Below are 24,109 nucleotides of genomic sequence, written 5' to 3'. Positions count from 1 at the left end.
TACATATGTACCGCTTATATCAACCCTTTACATCTATAAGGCAACAGTACACAAACACAGAAAAGGAATAGTAACTAGTAAGCCGTTTTATTTTTTTAAAAAAGGGAAAAAAAGCTTGCTTCCATTCCATCCGTACAGCACCACACAATATTGTTCTATGTCATTATTGTTTCCCGTCACTGCTCGAGTCACTGGTGATAAAAAGTGAGGAACAGTTACAATTATTCATGTAATTTGGAGCTTCTGTATAATATCAAATCAACACAACTAGTTGTGATGAGCCGAGGTGGCGCAGTGGTTAAGAGTGCAGTACTGCAGGCTACTTTAGCTGACTGCTAGTTCGGCAGTTCGGCGGTTCAAATCTCATCGGCTCAGGGTTGACTCAGCCTTCCATCCTTCCGAGGTGGGTAAAATGAGGACCCAGATTGTTGTTGGGGGCGATATGCTGACTCTGTAAACCGCTTAGAGAGGGCTGAAAGCCCTATGAAGCGGTATATAAGTCTAACTGCTATTGCTATTGCTAGTCTAGCAAAGGAAGTTGGGCAGTTAATGTTGTTTTGATTTCTACACTACATCAATACTGCTCTGTCAGTAAAAATGGATTTGCTTAATCTACTCTTGTCTTAATTATGTGGTCGTTAGAGGCAGAGCCAAATGATGTCTATTAATATTTATTTATTTATTTATTTATTTATTTATCCATTCATTCATTCATTCATTCATTCATTTCTATAGCCACTCATCTCAGTCAATAATTCTGGGAGCCTCGCAACCTACAGTGCCAAAGGTTTCTGCCACTCATGGATAAATGCACAATAAATACAGTGAATTCAAGAGGGGACTTACAAAATAATTCTAGCATGATTTTTTTTAAAAAATAAAAATGAGTTTTGTATTTTGGGATGTTTTAATTGCTTCAATACTTAATGATGACAGCATATCCAGTATATCCTTTTTGAAGTAGGTCAGAATTAAGTTGCAGATATATGAGCTGAGGCTGGAAAAAAAAAAAAAGATATCTTGTGGCCATTGAATTAAACTGTGGAATGAGACTTGGATCAAGGACTTTCCTGTTCTTGGCTTCCACTCAACAGATCGCCTTCCAGGTCTGCTTTACATTCTGAAGATTTATTTTTTTCTGCTTTTCTACAATAGTTTTAATTATATAACGTTTCTCTGCCAAACTTGATAAGATGGTATCTGTGCTGTAGTATTTGTTCTTTTTAAATTTTCCTTTATTGCCAGGAATTACACAGGTCAAATGTCTTATTGGTCTTCACAGCTATAGTTCACCCTTTATAGTAATCCTCGGCCACACGTAGGATATTAATAACACAAAGAATGGGAGGCAGGAGCCTTTTGAACTAGAAGCTCTTTATTACTTCTTGCCTTCTGTCAGAAGCATCTTAAAACATGCTTCATTACTGCCACTATGCTTGCAAAAAGTTTGTTTCCCTGGAATAACAATACTGACAAAAGAATTCCTTGTGGTTTGAGAGTGTTTTCCCACAGACATTTATGATACGTACAGTAATAGCAACTTTGAACTGGGTACCATTTAACATATGGAGTCAGTAGCTCATTTGCCTCTCATATATCTTGGATGACCCATTTGTGTATTTTCTCTTATATTTTAAGAACTTATGACAAAAATCGGAACTTTGAGATAGAACAAATGTAGAGCATCCTGTATCAATGTGAAATAAATTTCTTTCTAGCTCCTCTATGCAGTGCAGAATTATTACAGAACCATTATTACAGCAACAGATGGAACCTAAACAAGGAAAGAAGCAACGTAGAATTAAGGAGAAATTTCCTGATAATTAGAACAATTAGCCAGTGGAATGATCTGCCACCAGAAGTTGCGAATGCTCCAACACTGGGGTTGGACTAGAAGACCTCTAAGGTCCCTTCCGATTCTGTTAATTCTATTCTGTTCATTACATAATACAAATTAGAAAGATGAAGCATCAATAAAATGGTATCAGTGTTTGCATAAATAAATATTGAAAAAGAATGAAAATTATGGATATCTATCTATCTATCATCTATCTATCTATCATCTATCTATCTATCTATCTATCTATCTATCTATCTATCTATCTATCTATCATCTATCTATCTATCATCTACTTCAACTTTCATAAGATTTGTATGACGCCCACTGCCTTGGGACTCTGGGCGGCTCACAACAAAGTAAAAACATTTAAAATATTTAAAAAATACATAAAAATTAATACAACATCCATTCCATCAAGTGGGGCTGGAAATTAATCATCCATCCATCCATCTATCTTCTATCTAACACCTATCTATCTATCTATCTATCTATCTATCTATCCATCCATCCATCCATCCATCCATCCATCCATCATCTATCATCTATCTATCTATCCATCCATCCATCCATCATCTATCTATCTATCTATCCATCCATCCATCATCTATCTATCTATCCATCCATCATCTATCCATCCATCTATCTATCTATCTATCTATCTATCTATCTATCTATCTATCATCCATCCATCCATCCATCATCCATCCATCCATCCATCCATCCATCCATCCATCCATCCATCTATCCATCCATCCATCCATCCATCCATCACTATCTCTCTCTATCCATCCATCATCTATCTATCTATCTATCCATCCATCATCTATCCATCTATCCATCCATCCATCCATCCATCCATCCATCCATCCATCCATCCATCCATCTATCCATCCATCTATCATCTATTCTGGATCAGGTAGTAGAATTGCTCCTGTTGGCCAGACTTTTATAAGCAAACATGGCCAAGTTAATGAAAGAACGCACAATTAAAACCATTAATGGTATCTATGTGTGTGTGTGTGTGTGTGTTTGCCCTGTGTTGACAGATATGGCGCTAATCTCGAAGGCAATTCTAGAAGAATAAGGGGGAAAGAGACCTTCGCGAAGGGACGGGACGCCTTTATTCATGTTCCTGAAAGACTCCCAAAGGTGAAGGCGCTGCCCATTCGCTCGGGAAGATAAAGGAGGCGGAGGAGCCCCGCGTTGACCTACTCAAGGCGCCTTGTTAAGACCTGGGGAGGGAAAGGAGAGAAGGGAAGGAGGCTGGAAAAAATCCCTTTTGTTTCACGGAGGGTGAACGGAGCGCGGATTTCCCTTGAGGATCCCTGCACGGAACGCCCAGCTCTCCCTTCGACGGGAGGGCCGAGAGAGAGACACAAACACACCCGCACTCCTCCGCAGACACACACACACACAGACACGCAGACCCTCCCTCCGGCGAGCCCTGCACAGAAGCCGACCCCCCCCTCTCTTTCTCCCCATGGGGGGGGGGCATTCCTGGAGGACGGGGCAGAGGATGGGCGGCAGCACGTGAGGCGGGACTCTGGGGCGTCTTCAGACGGAGCGCGTCTTTCCCACGCAGAGACAAGGCGTGGCGTGCACGCGCAAGGCTGGCGCGCCTCCGCCTGGCTGGGGCGGGAGCGCCCGGAGTGGGCCGGGGGAGCGTCGGAGTCGGAGGGCGGCGGCTGGGCTTTCAGTCCCCACCCCCTGCTCTCCGTCCGGGAATGACTTCACGCCCGCCGCCTCTCGCTCGGCTGAGACACACGGCAGGCAGGAGCTTCCCACGCGAGGAGGAGGAGGAGGAGGAGGAGGGAGGCGGCGGCGGCTCAGCCTTTGCAAACTCCGCTCTCCGCGTGGGAAAAAAGGATGCCCAAGTTGGGGCTCCGCGGGCGATGCGAGGGAGGGGGGGAGGGAGGGAGGGGGGGGCTGGGTGGGTGTGCTTTTTTTGGGGGGGGGTGTCGACGCGTGTCACGTGATCGTGCAACCTCTCCCCCCCCCCACCGCCCGGTCTTCCTTTTTTTCCCACGGGGGGAAAAGTCTTCAGTGCCCCGGTTGGGAGCGGCGGCGGCGGCCGTGGGAAGAAGGGCGGCTCGAGCCCGGCTCTCTCCTCCCTCTCCGCTCCTGCCTGCCTTCCTTCCTTCCTGCCTCCCCGCCGGGCCTCCTTCCCGGGACCAAGTGGGATTCTTCTCCTCCTCCTGCCGCCTCTTGGGACTCTCCTCCTCCCGGACGCCCGAGTGACTTTGCTCCGCCGCAGTTGGGGAAACGGTGAGTTCGGGTCTTCCTTCCCCCCCGTTTTGCGCCCGGGAGCCTGGGGTGTCAAAAGCCAAGCTTTCCCCTCCGCCCCCGGGCAGGTTGTGGGCGTCCTTCGGAAGGAGGGTTATGGTCGTTATTGCACGAGGGTTTTCGGTTGCAATTAGATGCTGCTTTTCTTTGAAAAAACACACCAAAAGTGTGGAGAGTTTTGTCCTCTGGACGGCAGAGCGAAAGCGGTTTCTTTCCCAAGAGGGGTTTTCTGCTTTGTTCGGTTCAAAAGAAGAAGAAGGGAGAAGAGGAGCCAAGAAAGAAGGGAGGGGGGGGGTCCCTCCTTGCCCAGAAGAGTTGAATGTTTTGTTTTTTAAAAAATATATATATATGCATTTACTGCCTCTGATCTCATGGTAAATGCAGGGCTATAGGGGGAGCGGGAGGAATAAAGGGAAAGTTTGCCAAGTCAGCTGGCAAAAGGCGTGCCACACTTAACGGACATTTGACAGTTATTATAATTAGCTGTGAGGCATGTGTGTGTGGGGGGGGTGATAGCTAATGTGCACACTTTGGGACCCATTGGCTCAGAGATCCTGGAAAACATTCACAAAAATAGTTCCTCCTTTTCTTCTTCTTGAGGGTCCTTGTGTAAAACAGAACCTGGTGTGTAAAAATCTCCCCCCCCCCCCTTTGAATAAATCATGTTTTTAAAGTATGGGTAAATTCAAGCTTGAGTAGAGACCGGCCTATTTTTTAATGTTGGAATGCTGACTTTTAACTTAGGAATTGCTTAAATTCCTCTTTTGGAGGAAGGGGTGTGAAACTCTTCCTTGCAAAAGATTCAGAGTCTGGAGGGAGTGGGGGGGAGAGTAAAACATTCATATGGCTCAGTCCTGATGCTTTTTACATACATGAACAGGAGATTTATGAGTTCTCCAGCAGAAGCAACAGACAAAGCGCAGGGTGTTTTCCTCTTCCTGCCCCTTCTTTCCTTCCTCCCGAAGAAATCAAATGAAATTCCAGAATCTTGGAGGAGAGAATAATGCACTTGGATTAGGTTTTCATATTTGAAAAGTAATTCCCACCGAGCAGCGAAAAGTATTTAATAAAACAACAAAGGGATCTGTTGTGAGAAAGTTGCATTTTGAAACTAGCTTCACAGGGGAGGGGTTTGGGATTGGGATTGGGGGGGAGAGAGGCGGGAGGGCGAGGACAATAGAAATTGGATTCATATTCAGACCAAGCAAGCAGCATCTCCATGAATGTGAAAGTTCAGGGGGAAAAACAGCAAGAACAAACACAGAAACTGATGTTTGGTGTTCCTTAAACAAAACCCAACCACTCCCCTTAAAATATGAATAACAACAAATCCCGGTTTGTGTGCGCGCACGAGAGAGAGAGGCTGACTCCAGACGTTCCTAATTACAGCTTGAAATACAAGTCTTTGTGGGAAGAGCTTTTGGCCTTGCCGTGGTTTTCAGAAGACAGAACCCAAGGAAGACATTAAAAAGGGAAGATTCAGCACCGCATCATCTCATAGGTTGTTTTCTTTTAAAGCCACACTTCTCTACCCCCCCCCTTCTTTGTCTGCCGTACGGTTATCTACGCCTCCCCCAACCACCGCCCACTGTGAGCTAAGACACCTGAAGGCCAGACATAATGATCAACAGAGAGCTTTACTCCAGCCTGTCTGGATTCCAGCCAGGTTCCCCCCCCCTTGCAATTCTCCAGTCGGGGAGCAGCAGCCGCCTGCACGCAACGCACGCCAAGCTGATTCTTCAACCGCCTGCAGAAGAAGGGTAGGAGCCTTGCCCGTACTGTGGCAAGACCGAGCCAAACAATATCCCCTTTCTCTACTGGACAGGCATCAGTTTTAGCACATGTATTTTTTTTCCCCCCTCCCAAATACATTCGAAAGTAGCTGCCCTGCATGCACCCCACACATGGCCTCTGCCTCTTATCCCATTCCATCTTTGAATGCTTACAGTCTTGCTTTAGTTTTGGTGTGCACGTACCATCGTATTTTTGTGACAGGGTGTTTGCAGAAAATATGTGCACCATATTGGGAAAAAAAATATGCATATGCATTTTTCAAATGTTATATTATAATACTAGAATATTTTAGGCAAAACGTCTGGATAATTTAGGAACCTATTTTTCAATACAGTCGCAAGAAGTTTGAAGTCAGCTGATATTTTAATTGGTAGATGGGATCTGAGGAAAAAAATAACTGCTTGGCTATACGCCAGCAATTTCGTGAAATTGGGCAAAATGCTTGGGCTTCCTTTTTTTTTTCTTAAAATGAAATTGTGTTTAATAATTGGATGTGGATTGATTTAACGGTGTACCGCCTACTCGGGCATTCTCGGAAGTAACTTCTGCAGCGTAATAGGGCTTCTCTTTGGTAAAAGTCCAGAACGTTAAAAGGCAAAAAATATGCACAGCGGTTTATTTTTGGCTAAAATTGCAATCTAATTTTGACTGATTCAAAGAAGAATTTACAGGGTCCTGTGCAAACAAAATAAATACCCGTGGCAATGTTTCAGGAAGTTAACAGTGTTTGCTAAGGCTCAAAAAAAAAAATTCAGAAAGTTTTACATTCCTCTAAGTAGCTAAATTTAAAAAGATATCAAAAGATTGAAACATTTAAACATACAGCGGCATTTGTTGGAGAAAGGTGTTGGAACGAAGAGAATAACATATTTCTCATTCAAACAATATGCAAAAAAGCATAATCATTAAATATGTACTATGGTATAAAACAGATAGGTAGAAATATCTACCGCATATAATGCTTTTATAGCAAAACTTTGCTATAGAATGAGAAATGGGTACGACAAGAGAAAATGCCTCCCCCAGTCAAAATAGTTTTTTTTAAAGAGTTACAGATTTGATCATTATGCTATTGTATTCTGATTTATTCATTATCTTTTCGTGGGATTTGTTTTCGATACAGCCTGATTAAATGTAATTAATTTGCAGCATTGTAACATAATTAAAGGTAATGCCATTTTCTAAATAATACTCTGGCAAACTTATATTTACTAATATACAAATGCTAGGGTGTAACAAACATTTCCTGTATATGTCTCTCCAAAGTAGAGGATTAATGTTGCTGGTCTGTATTATAATCTATGTTAGTCTGTTGCTGAAAAAGAAATCTTGTGGTGCCTTCAAGTCTGTTTGATTTCTTAGGGTGCAAGATTTTGTGAACTAGAGTCCAGTTTTGCAGATGTCTGAGATTTATTTTTAAAAGAAAAAAGTTTAGAACCTCTTTACTAATGGCAAAGGCATTAAAGTAGTGCAATTGCTCACTATATAAGATTCTTAAGGCTGTTCGTGGGAATTCAATCACTCTGACCTTATTGATTTCAAAGGAAAATAGTAACTTCTACTTTTGTTTTCATTATTGTTGATTTAGGTTAATTGCCACTTCACACATTTCAATGGCTTTTTTGTTCAAAAACCTGTAAGAAGTTCAGATGAACATCCTTTCTTTCAATAAGATGCATAGATACATATTCCACACCAAGTAAATATAATTCATGTTCATTAGAAACCGGCTTAAAAGTCTACTGTAGTGAGAGTTACACTACCAGATTTCTGGGTAAAAATATAATTGAAGAATTTTAAGCAAACGGCTGATCTGAAAAAGTAAAAAAAGAAAATGCTCTTAAAACTTCCGTAACTAGTTTTTAGATAATAATCCTAGGATAGGAAACGAAGCACAAAGTACGACTAGCCTCAGTAATTGGGTCATAAATAGAACAGATGTCAGCCAATAAGACTTGATAGGAGAAAACATCTGCATGTGCTAATAGGTATGGATAGTACCATATGAATCCTTACGTTCCTTGAAAAAAACCAGTTATATTTATTTCACATGGCAGTTGATGTTGGACTGGAGAGCCACCAATTGTGATACGTTATCTACAAGCAGATTTTGACATGTGTAGTACAGGTGTATATGAAATTCTCACTCATCCAGGTCAAGGTTATCCCAAAAGTGCTTTTTTTAAAGGCAATTGGACTTTGTTTTTTTTTCCTTTGAAGGCTGCGAAGAATTCAAATCCTTCCACCTTCCGCCATTCAGTCAGAACTGAAGAAACTTCTTGGATGATAAGTGAAACATCTTCAAGGAAAAAACAAAGTCCAATTGCCTTTTTAAAAAAGCATCATTGGTACAGGTGTATACATTTTTACCTAGTCCCACAACTCCGTCCTCTACAGAGCGATTCCTCGTAGATATGCGTAGGAATGAAGTACATTATTTCTATATTTGCAGTTACGATTTGAAAAGATTTGACTGAGATTATTCTGAAAGCAAATAACAAATGCACTTGAGCAAATCAATATTAAAATCATTTTCCATAAAAGTATTGCTGTAATACATGTATTAATGTTGGGTACCTGAATACAGTGATCAAATATCAAATACTTCTATTTAGTTTAAGTGCTTATTGCTTTCATTCATTTTCTATCTTTTTTTAAAAGTAATCATTCAGTCAATAGATTTGAATACACCTTTATAATTCATTTAATCTAAGCCTTAATTATTAATTTTAAAATCATATTTCTAAGACAAAATAAGACTAAGGGTTTTTTTTTTTCTGCTATTTTGGTACAAAATCTGGAAATGTAGAATCCCAAGGCAATTTTCCACTTCTTAGTTTGAAAATATACTTCTGCCATCTGCAAAACGACACTGTACTAATAGGATACACCCTATCGTATGTCTGCACATGGTGCCATATCTCCCTAATGTATCAACTTCTGTTTTTCTTTGTTAGAATCAAATCAGCAAGCCTGCTTCCTGTATGGACAGGCATTGGTATTTTTAGCAGAGCGTCATCAAGTGTTGAGCATTTGTAAACAGTTATAATTTTGGTGTGCCCACCAGTTATGGGAAGATGCTTTCAAGGAATTGAGGTTGCGATTTCAATGCTGCCTTGGAATTCTGCGGGTTGTAATTCCAACACACCTGGAGATTATCAGGCTGACAGAAGCAACGATAATCCTGCACTAGAAATTGAAGATGAATGTAACCTTCTTAGACGGTATCTTTATGCATAAATATTTTTGCTCCTGACTTTAAAAGCATGGACAATTAAGCCAGCTGATGCGCCAAAGTTCTAAATGCGTAATCTGAATCAACTCTCAAATTTCATAGTGATATAAATTTGGTAACCATTACGAAGGTAGATAGTCTTTCTCAATTTCCTTTTCCAATCTGTAGAGTTCTGGCTATGGTCTACCACATTATAGCCATCAGAATTCCACCTTGGTTATAACAGTGTAAACTCTATCTGTTCTTCAAGTCGCTACATGAAAAGAAGACTTTGCTAGAATTTTTCAATAGGGACAATATTCAATTCTACATGCCAACGAGGCCAACTCCTCTATCTAACGCTGCCATCGCCATTTGCGGATGGAGATTAGAAACCTGATTTTTATCTCTTATTTGTGGTAGCCTCTCATCCTTAAATAAATCCAGAAGCTGGATCTTGACTAGCTTTCATTAATTACTTGGAGTAAAAATTACAGATATAGAAAATATTTTTTTTCTTTTGTTCAGTTGTGCCTGATTCTGGGAGACTGCCTAGAGAAGTCCCTGCGATTTTGTAGGCAAGGTTTTTCGGAAGTGGCTTGGCACTGCCTTCTTCCTAGAGAGAAGGTGACTCTAGCTGTCTTTGTGCTGTTGATGGGTGGGTGGGTGGGACTCATGGTCCTCCTGGTAGCCTCATGCCTTAACTACACCAAATTGGTTCTCAGAAAATAAATGAATTGTAAAGTTTCTTCTCTTCTGTGGTATGTTAGCAGCAAACACAAAGCGCATAATTGGAAAGGTAATTTCAGCAAGATTTAGGGTCTCGGTTGTTGTTTGAGAGGAGCTGTGAACTTGTCCTCCTGTAACCAGTGGTGATTAGAGGGCTGATTGATTTCTTGACCCTCCTCCACATACCAGGCTAAGAGTTAATAATCTGAAAAACTGTGAGTGCTTTGATTTGGCAAACTGGTGTGAAAGAAAGGCTTTGGTAGCTGTACTCAACTGTTCTGTGGGAAGTAAAACCCCTGTCACACTGTGATTTTGCTAACCATAAATGAGTAAGCTACATGAAACATTCAGCTGCGTGTTATTTGCCTTTTTAAAAGATGTTGGGCTAAGACCATGGCGATTTAGACTCAAATATCAACTACGGGATCTCTCTGGGTGACTTGGGAGCCAACATTTTTTCTCAGCTCCACATATTTGACAGGGTTGTGTGCTGTTTCAAGCTCCTCAAGGAAAGCCATGCAATGGGGGGGGGGGGAATCCACATTTTAAAAAATGCTTATTTTATGTATTTCAGTCTGTCTGCGTCTTTTGTCCATCATGCAGCTGAGCAATTAACAGAGGTTAAAAAGCTACAACTGGAATTATTGCAAACACATCACATTGGAGGCAGCTAATAATGAAAAAGGTTAAAGGTAGATAGTCTCTTAGAGCCCCTTGGCCCACCTAGAGGTTACAGCTGGAGTGAAAGAGCAGCAGAATTGGTGAGTGAATCTTCTGGGAAGATAAAGATTCTGAATGACAAAAAAAATGTAAGACAAGGAAATGACAGGGTTGCAATTACCAGGAGCAAGTTTGACTTTGAGGGGGGGGGGGGGATTCTTTACCTTTTTATCTTTTCTTTCCCATTTGCCCATATCATGTTTGAAAAAAAGTCATATTTCTAGTTGAAAATCAGTGCCCTTCATCCTGGAGTTTGCCTCTTTAGGTGCAATCCACTTTGCTCCATTTTATATAACGGCAACAACTAGGCGTAAGGTTGTGCAAACGTTGATAGATATGAACACACATTGCACTCCCCCTCTTGGAAATATTGTACTTCATATATTGTCAAACAGTCTTGTCACATATCATTTTTGTCCATCACTGCATTTACACTGTATTTGTAATTTCTTCTTCTAGCATTCTAGTTGTTTCTTCAATAAATCCTGTGTTTTATTCAGTGGTTGAAAAAAATGGACAAGGGAGGATTATAGAGACATATAATTACTGGGTCCTGGGATCAAAAGAGCAATTGCATTTATCTTTTCCTAAAAGTAAATTGAGCACTGACATATAAGGGATACAAGTGCAAACTTGCTTTGGAAAGGAAGAGTAGTGATTCAATAGGAAGGCAAACTTGATTCACATGTCTCCTGGGAATGTATAGAAAATATGTTTGTGAGTTTAGATGCTAGAGAGAAATTAAACCCTGGTGTCGTCTGGACTGCTGCTTCTTAGAACGCCTTGAAATCTGTTGTTTGATGATTTATCCAAATCAGTTTTCGTGTTTTCAGTGAGGAAGACTTGTGCGTTGAAAGTGATTAGGCTCTAAGAAGTTGTCCTTGCAACTATGGGTAGAAAGACCTCTGCAATTTTAGGTGGTTCAAAGATCTGTCCAGACTGCTACCATCTTTATATGCAAAATGCAATTCTAGCTCAGCAAGCATGAAGAAGTGAACTTGTCTTGAGCATCTATAGAAACTTAACGTTTCTGTCGAAAGAAAGCGATCCGCACAATGTGTTTGGTAAGGTTAAAAAAACGCCGAGGAGAACCTGAATGTATACATATTTCTCTCTGGTTCTTTTGTCAGCTCTTTCAAAAGGAGGGCGAGGAGGGCTGTGTCTGAGTTCAGTGACATTTCTATATGGTGGAGCTGAAGCAGATGGGCCACGTGCTCTTTTCTTATTTAGATGAGAGTTTTCCTTTCAATAACATCTTTCTTCTAACCTGCTTAAAAATTCCAGCGAATGAAATCAGCACAGGATTCTCAATGCTAATTGACCATGTGCAGAGGAAGGGTGAGTGGAGAAATCAGTGGGGCCATTGTGAAGATACACTACATCAATCTCTCCTTTGTCTTGCATACTTGGTAGCTAGAGCTGAAATAATTAGGAATATTTTGTTTTTATGAGTTTCATTAGAATTGCCCTAATGTATGGGGGTGGGGGGATAGTAGGTGGGTAAAATTTCTTTTTCTATCCGATGACGCCGATTTGAGTGCTGATTTTGAGTGCCATCTAGGTATAAGTGTCTTGCTCTTTCTCTATACCAGTTTTCATATTATTCCATTTCATCGTGTGTCTACAGATTTGTGACTTTTTAAATCCATATCCCACCAAAATAATCTTCTAAATGACATAAACTGCATTTTCATCACAGCACGTATCTCCTATATGTGTCTTGATATCTATATTTAGCAAGGCTTGAATTGGGAAACTGAAAATGTACAGGCTGGTAGATAAATTTTAAGTTTCCAGCTGCGCATTTTATTGAGTGGTGTGGATCAGATTTATTTCTATCAGAATTCACTAGGATCTTATTCTGTGAGTATTCTTGGTTTATCTCAAACTCGGCTTCCTTTAGTGCTTATTCGAAATGGATTAGAAAAATAATGGGCATTATGATGAAAGGAGTCAGTATATTATAAGGATGCTCAATTCTTTGACTATTAACTAAAGAGGGTTTATGACCAAGCAGAGATTACTCAGAGGCAATTTACAAACATAAAGGTATGTCACCTTTCAACAGAAACGTAGCATCAATTCAGCTGTGCTGAATACTAAAGTAAACCTTCTAGATCAGTGTTTCTCAACCTTGACAACTTGAAGATGTCCTGACTTCAACTCCCAGAATTCCCCAGCCAGCATTCGCTGGCTGGGGAATTCTGGGAGTTGAAGTCCAGACATCTTCAAGTTGCCAAGGTTGAGAAACACTGTTCTAGATGTCACATACATCGATAAGATTCGGATGATGATATTCTTAAATAGTTTGTAGCCCGTGGCAGCCGCTTCAAAATGGAACGCGGTTAGACTTTTATTATGATGTCAGTCTTGTCATATGCTTTATAATAATTCATTTGTCAAACAATTTATACACGGCTGAAATTATTGTTAAATCATGACCAGATTGTAATATTTCTATTATTATCATTACAAACTACAGAGTAGTCCTGTAGTTCATTTACAAACAGTCCATTTCAGTGACCGCTCAAACTTACGGCGTCACTGAAAAAAGTGACATGATCATATATTTTTTTTACACTTAGAACCATTCAGCATCTCCATGGCCATGTGATCAAAATTCAGATGCTTGGCCACCGAGCCATATTCATGATCATTCAAGGTCATTACCTTTTTCTGATCTTTTGGCAAGCGAAGTAGACGGAGAAGCCAGATCCATTTAACAACCGTGTTACTAATTGAACAATTGCAGTGATTCACTTAACAACTGTGGCAAGAAAGGATGTAGAGAGCAAATTTCACTTAGCAGCTGTCTTGCTTAGCAACATGAGTTTTGGGTCGAGGACTATCTGTAACTATGAGGATCAAGCATTTGTTTCTAGAGCAGTGTTTCTCAACCTTGGCAACTTGAAGATGTCTGGACTTCCACTCCCAGAATTCCCCAGCCAGCATTCGCTGGCTGGGGAATTCTGGGAGTTGAAGTCCAGACATCTTCAAGTCGCCAAGGTTGAGAAACACTGTTCTAGAGGGATTTCAAAATGTTGCTGCAATCACTATTTCATGATTAGTTTTTTAACAAGAGTATTTGGATATATACTGGTAACAGTATAGACATTTCTTTTACATATATCTAAGACAGTGTTTCTCAACCTTGGCGACTTTAAGTCCTGTGGACTTCAACTCCCAGAATCCCCCAGCCAGCATAGCTTCAACTCTGGGAGTTGAAGTCCACAGGGCTTAAAGTCGCCAAGGTTGAGAAACACTGATCTAAGAGAAGTGTCACTTACATTACATTAAAGTTCATCATCAAACGTCTGAACCAGTAAATACTTCTGATTGTTGTTGACAAATATATGATCAGAACTTTTTCTACGCAAACATTTATCATCTGCAGTAATGTCTATGGAGGTCATGTTTGTCCCAAAGGTGCTTTTTCAAGAGGCCACTGGACTTCCTTGTTTTTCTTAGAAGAAGCTCCTCATCCATTTGCACCACTCAGATGACCCTGAGCTGACACAGACAAAGCCCCAACTGGTCTCAAAAACACTCTGAAAGGATGCAAATGGCCAGCTGTCTTGCAAGGACTATAAATCCTTTCATTCCCCACCATCCAGTCAGAGCTGAAGAAGCTTCTTGGATGAGAAGTGAAATGTCCAGTTGACTCTTGAATGTCCTTTGGGACATCAGCAGTAATCAACACCAACTTGTAAACATTTAAATGAACACACACACACACACACACACACACACACACACACACTCTGTGGTGTTGATTACATGTGTATGTGTGTGTTTGTATGTATATGCAATAGCTTGTGGTTTGTCGTCTTGGAAATACATATTTCTAAGAATTTCTTAATAAACTTCTAACGCAGTGGCAGAAACTTGTTCATTGGAAGCTTATCAAGACCATCTCAATTAGAACGACAGTTACGGTGAATGAGTTTCATGAAAATTCAACACATCCATCATTTCAGTCTTCCTCTGAGGTTATTGCCACAGGAGAGTTTCACATTGTGTACCTGGTTATGCATGCACATCGCATTTGATATTTGTTGGCTACGGTTGTTTTGATAAAGTACTTGTGAACTGTTTCACGCCTAACCTATACTTATATAATTCATATTTCTTTCCCTTCGTCCCCTACCACTCCACCTCACTCTTATGTTAAATCCTACATTTGTTTAGCCACTGTATGCATCTGTTGAAGTGAGATGCAGTTTGTGCCTTTTAATAAAATTTGTTAGTTGAAAAAAATGCTAGAAGACTCCGGGTTTTATTTTTTTAAACCACCATAGTCTAATACAGTTTCAGTTTCAGTTTAATAAAATTTGTATGCCGCCCACTCCCATTGGGACTCTGGGCGGCTCACAGGCAAGATAAAAAGCATTTAAAAATTTAAGATAAGAAGATACAATTATTAAAATGACACACCATCCATTCAGTCTTAAGTGGGGCTGGATGTTGATCAACAGCCCCAGGCTTGCCGGAACAGCCAGGTCTTGGTGGCTTTACGGAAGGCCGAGAGAGTGGGAAGGGTCCGGATCTCTGCGGGTAGATCGTTCCACAGGGCTGGTGCAGCTACAGAGAAGGCCCTCCCCCGGGGGGCCGCCAGCCGGCATTGTCCGGTTGACGGCACCCGGAGGAGGCCCAACCTGTGCGATCTTATTGGTCGTTGGGAGGTAATACAGATTTCTTTCTACAATCTCTAGTTGTACCCGGTAATCTGAATTCCTATAGTCTTTTTCTGAGGGAGTGGGTGATATTTTTATACCGTTTAAACATCATGTTAAGGCTATATTATGCAATATACTACAGTTTTTTTTTTCCTGCCTCAAAATGTCAAGTATCTGGGATATGGAATTTAACCACTGTAATCAGACTTTGTCTGGAACCACAAAGGGGGACTTGAGTTATGCACCTGGCTCTATGGTGTTCTTGACCTATTAAAAGTTTATATTAAAAATGCCCTAGTACATTTAGTCAGAGAAGAATCAGTATTCGTTGGTGTACTAGAGAGTTTGGAGAGGATTCTCTTATGTCTTACGCAACATTGAGAGGCAGCCTGTAGCACATCTCTTTGTTTGCTACTTCAGTTGTCATCCTTAAAAAATATTGCTTCTGTACTGAACATAGAATGCAATGTCTTCTTATTTGTATCATTTGTGGTTTTCTTTCTGTAAACATTATTTTTCTTTAACAAATGGAATAGACGAGCATTGTGTATTTCTTACATGTCTGAGATTTGATAATGGTACGTGAGCAGAATACCTGGGGTATAAGACACTCTTTTTTATTTTTTTATTTTTTTTTATGTGCAGTTAGTAGAGATGGAGGAGAAATTCAGTTTGCATTTTAATGTGAAATTATCGGATTTACACTGCTCAAATCTATATAGCAATAGCAGTAGACTTATATACCGCTTCGTAGGGCTTTCAGCCCTCTCTAAGCGGTTTACAGAGAGTCAGCATATTGCCCCCAACAATCTGGGTCCTCATTTCAAACCGGTGAGATTTGAACCGTTTGAACCTCAGTTCAAACCGGTGAGATTTGAACCGCTGAACTGCTGATCTAGCAGTAGCCTGCAGTGCTGCATTTAACCACTGCGCCACCTTGGCTCATATAAAAAATTAAACTTAATATTGCACTGATATTTACACCTTTCCCAAATTTAATGAATACTTGCAGCTCCAAATTGCATATAAAATATTTCTATTATAAATTTTTTTTTTAGCACATCTATTTTTAGGAAAAGGTTTGCATAAAGATGTACTAACTAGCGGAAAACTACTTTCAAAAATTAAATTACTGAAACCTTTCAGAGAAGGCAGATATGGAATGGAGCTTCTCATTTTGGAAAGCAATCTTGAATTTTTAGCGTGTCAGCACCGCAGTCTCATGGAAGAGATGGGGGAGGGGCTGAACAGCAGCCTGCACTCCTCCGAGCACTGATGATGTTACCTAGTTTGGGTAATGAAACGTCTGCAAGAAAGCAAGAGAGCTCAAAGACCACCAAAAGGCACCCCGTGTCAATCCTGAGCTACAAATATTCTCCTTTATTAGGAGTAGCTATTATTACTTGTGAGATGGTGATTCCTTTCAGAGGCACCGCCCTGCAGTTAATCCAATGGGAGCTCTTATTGATGAGGTTAGATTCTAGGGCAGTGTTTCTCAACCTTGGTCACTTGAAGTTGTCTGGACTTCAACTCCCAGAATTCCCCAGCCAGCAATCAGCTGTCCAGTGCGTGCTGAAGCTGGCAAGGCAATGCCTCGCATGCCCTCAGAAATGGCTCCATGTGCCGTGTGTGGCACGCGTGCCATAGGTTCGCCATCATGAATCTAGTGTATAGTTTGACCAAGGCCTTAGCCACAATTTGAAAAGAGAAAATGGCAACAGCCTTAAGCCAGATTGTGACTGTGTGACCTCTCCTCATGAATTCCTATAGCTCCTCAACCTATACAAAGACTCTGGGAGATGAAGCAGAAGAAAGGCTTGGAGTGATGCTGAAGAAAAGAGAACAAATATGATCAGACATGGGAATCTTTGTAGGAGACTTTATCAGGACAATAAGAGCAGCAAGGGAATTATTTTCTGTTCTTACTGCATTCATTGATTGCTGTCCAATGACCCCTTTTTAAGATGAAATGATTCTTGCTGGGAAGATCTCCTGCAAGAGTGGTTTGAGGATTTTTTTAACAACATATGTCAAATAAAATCACTGGGGTGCAATCGGACTTGGGTTTCGGTTATATAGATTCTGCAGAGTTGGCTAGGCAAGATCTGACATGCTTATGTGGGAAGAATTTTATCCTGTTGGTCTCAAAGAATTAGACAAGGTCCTTGGAGCCCACCTTAGCTTAGATCAGTGATGGCGAACCTATGACACGCGTGTCAGTGCTGACACGCGTAGCCATTTCGGGTGACACGCACATGCTCCCCAAACTTGTTTCAGCGGCAGCTCTCAGCCTGGGCGGCAGCGTCACACAGGCTGTGGAAGGAGGAGGAGGAGGAGGAGGAGGAGGAGGAGGAGGAGGAGGAGGGAACCAACCAAAGAGAGGCTTTTACTGGGTCTGCGCCCCACAGCCAGGATCGTCCTTGCGCCTCAAGCCGCGTTTCTTCCTGCAAAGCCCTTCGGGCAACCCGAGAGTTCCGCTTGACGCCAGAAGGGCTTTGCAGGAAGAAACGCGGCTTGAGGCGCCAGGACGGTCCTGGCTGTGGGGCGCAGACTCGGTAAAAGCCTCTCTTTGGTTGGTTCCCTCCTCCTCCTCCTTCCACAGCCTGTGTGACGCTGCCGCCCAGGCTGAGAGCTGCCGCTGCCGCTGCTGCACAACTGAGGGAGGGAGAGGAAAAGCAGAGGTAGCCTCAAATTCCACCGTTGGGACAGGGGAAAGGGCTTGTCCCTCAAGAGTGGGGGGGGGATAGAGGTGGGAAGAAGGGGCCCGGCCTGTCCCCAGCGCCCCCCACAGACGGATTACGGATCGAACGCTTCTCTCTCTGCAGCCTTTTTCTGCAAGTCCCAGCTACTCAGCGGGGCGTCATCATTTCCGGGGGGTTGCAGTTTTCCAGCTCAGATATCAGGATCCGCCGGGATTAAGTGGGAGAAAACGCCGCTGGCCGAGCGGAACAAACACATCCAAAGGTTAATCTTATTTTACGAAAACGCAACTTCCAAAAGTCGATCGTGGCCTCCGTCAAGAAGCTCTTCCCCCACCCACCCCCACCCATTCTGGGGTCTTGGTGTCCCTCGGCTAAGATCCACCCCGGAAAGCAGAACGGGAGCAGCCCTCCTGTAATTCTGGCTGGGTTAAAGAGCAGGGATGGAGGAGCCATATCACACCTTCATTCAAAGGGTGGGGAGGGGGAGGCCCGATAAAGTCCCTCCCTTGGGGTGTCTGAAGTCCCAGCTGAAGCAGCCGAAGGAAAAAGGATAAGCATCCGTCGCTGCCCAATGGCGCTTGGGGGAACCCCGCTGGGCAGAGCCAGTCGAGGCTCATCCTGCAAATGAGGGTTTCCTTTGGGGAGGGCCAGGTGGTTTCAAGCACCCCAAACAGCCACCCTCTCTCTCTCCGTCCCCCTTCCTTTGCTCCTGGGGCTGCAGAACTTTCCATGGGCTCAACAGTAATTGAGTAAAATTCTAAGCCACTGCAGTAGCTGCTTTTTGGTTTTATTTTTTTTAATATTTATCAGTCTCTCTTTTAGTTGAAGAGTTGAAGTCCACAAGGCTTAAAGCTGCCAGGTTTGAAGACCCCTGGGGTTTTTTTCCTAAAGGGTTAGGGGTGCAAGGTTCTTGTAACTTGACAGCTTTAAGACTTGCACGCTTCAATGCCAGAGTTTCTGAGCCAACATTTTGGTTGCTAAGCAGGACCGTTGGTAAGTGATACTGATAATAATATCAAGGGCAACATACGAAATCGACTGATGAACAAAGAAGTTACTAAGCAGCTATGTTAAATAATTTGTTTTTGGTTTATTAAATACAATTATATTGCAATTATATATTTTTGTAGTTTAAACTATAAATTGCGCAAAATTATGTTTTTGTCGAAGTGACACACAACGCGAGTTATGCTCGATTTTTTGCCGATTTTTGACACACCACGCCAAAAAGGTTGCCCATCACTGGCTTAGATTGTCTATCTTGGTTTGTTAAGACCTCCAGACCCCTCATGGATGGGTCCAAGCAGTAGTAAATTTTACTCTTAAGAAAGCAGTGATCTTCTTCTGTCTCAAGCCATTGCTGGGCCTAATAGTGCTTAATAAATATTTAGTTGGCTACAAGCTTCTTTTCTTGGGAAAAACTGTTGAAAAGGTGGTCAAGCTACATTTCCAAAGGATCTTGAATGAAGTCTTGATCCTTATCTGTCATATTTCAGCCCTTGTCCCACTATTAGGACGACATTGGTTGCTCTTGTTGGTGAGATGTTGTGGGACTGAGATGGAAGAAGTACATCTGTCCTGGCCAGGGGTAGTATACACTTACCTTCCCTACTAGTTCACAAATGTGTGTGTGCGCGCTTGGTTCTGTCACACATACCAGCTCCACATATGCGCACAGACTTCTGCGCATGCACTTTTGGTGAAAAAAAAGAGGCCTCAATGGGATGCTGTAGAGCCAGGCAGGGTGGGCACGTTCACCCAAGATTTCCGCTACCAGTTCGAGTGAACCAGTCTGAAACGCTAGAATACCACTTCTGGTCCTGACCCTTCCTGATCTGTGGGAAAACTTTATCCAATTTTACATCCAAATTTATATGAAAGTACTATTGAGGTTCTGTCCCTGTACGTGGACAAGTTGGGCTCTGGATGGGCAACATAGGTTTGGACTCAATTCTCGTAAGACTGAGAACCTGTGGACTGTGGGACTACCTCAATCCAGAGTTTCCTTCTTTTGCTCTAAATGGGGTAGAACTGCCCCAAACAGATCCAGTAGACAACTTGGAGCCCTCCGTGGCTTCTTGTGTAAAAAGCATGTGCCACCTAGAGCTCACACAGCTTAAACTATTTGTGCCTCTCCGGTGTCAGGAGCTCCTTGTTACATGCTTTGTCACATGCAGTTCAGTTCATGCAGTGTGCTTTAAAAGGGAATGTTCTTGATTACCTCAGAAGCATCATCATCTGGTAAGCATGGAGCGCCATAGTTAGTTATAATCATACCTCTGTATCAGTGGTGAAATTCAAATTTTTTTTACTACCTGTTCTGCGGGTGTGATGTGGTGGGCGTGGCAGGGGAAAGATATTGCAAAATCTCCATTCCCACCCCACTCTGGAGCCAGCCAGAGGTGGTATTTCCCAGTTCTCCGAACTACTCAGAATTTCCGCTACCGGTTCTCCAGAAGCTGTCAGAACCTGCTAAATTTCACCCCTGCTCTGTATGCCCATGTAAACACTTCTGCTTTGTGATCTGTGCTGATTCCAGTTCACATCTTGGTAATTATGTAAATAGAGTAATTGATCGGTTAATTCATTTCAAATATCTATAGTGAGAACAGAAAAGAGAGATCCAGCCCATGGGCCCTACTTTGTGGCGTGCTCTAGGATTCAGTTTTGTCTCCTCTCCTATTTAACATCTACTTGAGGTGGTCCAACAGTTTGGGATATTATCAATATGCTGTTGCTATTCAGCTTTATGTCTCCACATCTGTCTGCTGAATGATGCTGTGTGGGTCCCGTCCCAATGACCGGAAGCTGTGTTTTGATGGAGAGAAATGGGCTTCAACTCAATCTAACCAAGACTGAATGGCTTTGAGTATTTGGGCCTCCCTGTAGCAAGGATTTTCCATGACTGGTTCTGGGTGGGTTGACCCTGCCCAGAATGGCCTAGTTGCGCATCTTAATCTGGTACAGAATGCAACTGCATGCTTAATAAAGGATGTAGTTCAACGCATATCAACACATATTATTCAACACATATAATACCACTGCTACCTGAGCTGCACTGGCTGCCATTGTGCTTCCAGGTGCAATTTAAGGCGTTGTTTATCATCTTCATGGCTTGGTTGCGTAAGAAACCATCTTCCCCCAGTAGTTTCTACCTGTCCAACTTAGTTTAGCAGGTTGGGCCTGTTACTGTCCCATCAGCCAAGGAAAGTTGCCTGGAAGAAACCAGGAAACAAGCTTTTCTGCTCTTCTGTCCTCTGGAACATTCTGCCCTCAGAGATAACAGTGACCCTGACCCTCTTGGTCTTTAGTAAAGTCATGAAGACTTGATTGTGTGTGCAGGCCTGGCACTCAAGTGTGTTAAGGATCCTATTTCTTGGCAGTGTTAACATCCATGATAATAGTTGTACTCACCAACCGCGTATATTTATGTGTTTGAATCTTGTGCTTTGATACGGCCTATAGGCTAATCAACAAAACTGTCATATCAACAAGGATTTATTTTGTATTGTTTTAATCATTTTACTTTGTTTTTACATTTTATGATGTACACTTATTGAGTTGGGCACCTATAGGAATAAACGAGTACAAAGTAAATAAAAATACCGTATATACTCGAGTATAGGCCGAGTTTTTCAGCCCACTTTTTGGGCTGAAAACAGCTGCCTCGGCTTATACTCGAGTCAGTGAAAAATTTGCCCAAATGGAGGAGAAAAAGGGGCGCCCCTTTTTCTCCTCCATTTCGGGACCCAGTGGAAGTTCTCTGCGCGAGGTGAAATGGCCGGCAGCAGCCTCACTCTCCTGCCGTGGCTTCCGTTTCAGTCGCGCAGAGAACTTCCACTCGCTTCCCGGGCTTGTGTTCTGATGAGGGGGAAAGAGAGGACTTTCCTTACGCCCGCATCAGAGCTGGACGTAAGGACTTTACCCCATTGATGAGGCGGGCGGCGCGGATTGTAGCAAGGACGGCCGCCGATCGCAGCCTGGCTGCGCTGGCGGGGACGGGCGGGGCGGGGTGGGATGAGACTCCCCACTCGCCAAGATGGTAGGACTCCAAGTCCCATCCCCTCCACCCGTCCCCACCAGCGCAGCCCCTGCCGCATCAGCCGGAATCTAATTTCCCCCTCATCAGAGCTCGGCGCGGATTGTAGCAAGGACGGCCGCCAATCACAGCCCGATTGCGCCAGGGGGTTCCGCTGGTTGAAAGAAAGTCCTTCTTTGCACCAAGCGCTTTTCCCTCCCAACTAATTATAACTAATTATATTAATTAGATAGATCAGTGTTTCTCCACCTTGAAGACTTGAAAATATGTGGACTTCAACTCCCAGAATTCTGGGAGTTGAAGTCCACACACTTTCAAGTCTCCAAGGTGGAGAAACACTGAGATAGATGATCCACGGTGTTTATTTTTGGAAAAAAGCGCCTCCTGCTCTGGACTGCCGGGAACGCGATCGCGTCTCTCTCTCTCTCTCTTCCCCCCACCCCCGGCTGTTCCCACCCGGGAATGTTCTGGCGGGCTAGGCGGAGGGTGCGTGTGCGTGCATGTGTGTCAAGGGTGGGGAGGCTAAGAGGGCGAGGTGAGATCCTGGTGGGGACCGCATTTCACCCGCCGAGCTTCCTTTTCCCCCGTCTTTTCCTCCGCTCGCCGACTTCCTTTCTCCCGTGGCTGACAGGTGGGTGGGTTTCCCTCCTCCTCCTCCCTGCTGGACGTGGATCTGCGGCGTGGGTGGCCGTCCTTGTTGCCCGCCGGCAGCAGGTCGCGGCAAAGAGAGGGAGAGAGAGAGAAATGCCGCCGCTCCCCGGCTCGCCTCTTTTTCCCGGGATCGCCGTGATGCTTTGAGTTTTCCTTCTGCGGAGGTGGGGTGGAAAGAAGAAGAAGTGGGGCCCTTCCCCGCTTCTTCTCGGACTACCTAAGCGTTGGGTGCGCTGTCCCCATCTGGGCAAGTAGTGCTGACTCATCAGGTGTCTGGGAACGGGTGGGGCTGAGGAGCGGCTGGGGGTGGGGGGTGTTTCACAGAGCGGCTGGGGGTGGGGGGTGTTTTACAAAGGGATGAGGTGGACTGAATTACCCCCTTGTATCTGCTGCCTTGTTTAGTGATTGTTTTGTTTGCAGCTATAATGATGGTGAAAAAGACCTGTAAAGCAAAGGAAAACTGAATAGGATCCTCAGCCCAGTCACAGTTTCATTTAACAACCATTTAATGACCAAGATACTAGTCCCAGTTATGTTCACTAAATAAGGATTATCTGTAAACTGTTCTTTTGGTATCCACGTATGCAAAAGACTGATAGCTGTAGGAGATGACCAAGCTGAGCCCAAGGGAAGGGTCAAACACATCAATGGCCAACGTAATTGTTTCAGGGTTCATTTTATTTACACCAAATATAATTCATTTAAGAAATTGGACAGCACATCCTTTATTAGTTTCAAATTCTTTCTTTAAAGATATCCATGGTGGAATGTAACATGCTGAAAGCAACAGTGGCAATGGGATGCTTTTGTGGCCCTTTGGGATAACCAAGAAATAAGTGTGTGTGTGTGTGTGTGTGTGTGTGTGTGTGTGTGTGTGTCAGAGAAGAATTTTTAACACAGGTATGTTGTACATGCATACATTTGGACAAACTTTGCAGAAATCTCCTCTTTTTTAAGTTTTATTTGGCATCATTCAATAGAGCAAAGTCTGAAAATGAAGCTGCATGCTACTGTAGGAGTCCAACAGTTTAGCAAATAAAAAGAGAACTTAGTGTTCCAGGGAGATGAATTTAAACTGCATGGAGATGAGGTGAGTGAAGTATTTCATTGAATACACCGGTATTGTGTGATAATAATTTGTTATCCAGAGCAAATTTTTACAATGGCTACTGTATATTTAATGGACACAGGCAGGCTGTATATGTTATTCAATGGGCAATGGCAGGCTGTAATTAATGGACACAGGACAGGCTGTATATTCAATGGGCACAGGCAGGACACTGGTAGAATGTATATTATGAGCCTATGAGTTTTGAAGGATTTTAACTCGTGTTTTAGCTTGGTTGCTGAATGAGCTAAGGTTTTTGTACTTTTAAAGTTATTGTTGATACCATATTGTTTTTATTGACCCTCTTTTCCACTTACAGAGCTAGTTTACTGTTTTTCTTTGAAATAAATATT

Source organism: Thamnophis elegans, chromosome 5 (genome assembly GCF_009769535.1).
Source record: "Thamnophis elegans isolate rThaEle1 chromosome 5, rThaEle1.pri, whole genome shotgun sequence".
Classification (NCBI taxonomy): Eukaryota; Metazoa; Chordata; class Lepidosauria; order Squamata; family Colubridae; genus Thamnophis; species Thamnophis elegans.
This window is presented reverse-complemented; position numbering follows the sequence as displayed.